The following is an 817-nucleotide window of genomic DNA, read 5'->3' as shown; positions in this document are numbered from 1 at the left end:
GCCTTGGCGGCCGACCGACCGAAACGCCGTCGCTCCCCCAAAACCAGCCGCTCCACCACCTACATCGCGGCGTTCTGCGGCTGCCCGCCTGCCGCGCCGCCCGCCGCCGCCGCCGAGAACCGAACGCGCTCTGACGCCGTGACGGCGGCGGCAGCCGCCGTCGCGGTCGCCGCGCCGCCGCACACCGTTGTCATCCGTGCCGTGCCATGTTGCTGCGGTGCGTGCGTGCCGCCGGCGGGTCGTCGTGACGTGCGTGTGCGAGTGCGTGCGTGCGCGCGCTACGCGGCCGAGCGAACCAGCCGCAGCAGCAGACGAGACGCTTGCCCTTGGACACGACCGTCGCCCGACTGTTAATAATAATAATAATATTACACTGCTCGTCGTTGTGTACGTGTAATATTCTTATTCTTTTGTACGCCAGCGTTATTATATATTATTATACGCGTGCGTGTGTAACGTCGAAACACGCCGGCCGCCGCCCGCTCGCCCCCTGTCGCCGTAGTGCCAACCAGTTCGCCCGACCCTCCTCGCCCGTCGTCGCCGGCACCCGAACGGACGACAGCGACCCACACGCGGCGCGTTTAACCGTGAACGACGACGTCGCCGCTCGGGGTTTTTTCATTCTACGTACGATTCGGTTTGCGCCGTCGTCGTCGTCGTCGTCATCGTTTGTTTCGCCATTATTTCGTCGACGGTCCTGGACGGACCGGTGCGATACCGCAACGATTGTATTGAGTCGAGAGAGAAACCGTTTGGCAATTCGTCAGCCACGAACAGTGGTGTTATTTTTGGGGAGGGGAGAACGGAGGGCGCGAAC

General features: G+C 63.0%; 1 protein-coding gene across 1 annotated transcript in view; it reads right to left on the bottom strand.

Moving 5' to 3' along the window:
• LOC112601856 overlaps positions 1–324 on the bottom strand; it is a gene marked incomplete in the record, with an annotated part of 13,491 nt that extends 13,167 nt beyond the window's left edge. Inside the window, 1 exon segment of the mRNA XM_025349682.1 lies at positions 204–324.
• Between the last annotated feature and the right edge of the window lie 493 nt (positions 325–817).

Source organism: Melanaphis sacchari, unplaced genomic scaffold, assembly GCF_002803265.2.
Source record: "Melanaphis sacchari strain LSU unplaced genomic scaffold, SCAv2.0 Contig7_pilon_pilon, whole genome shotgun sequence".
In the NCBI taxonomy this organism is placed as follows: Eukaryota; Metazoa; Arthropoda; class Insecta; order Hemiptera; family Aphididae; genus Melanaphis; species Melanaphis sacchari.
The sequence above is the reverse complement of the archived record's forward strand: the minus strand, read 5'-3'. Positions and strand labels throughout refer to the sequence as shown.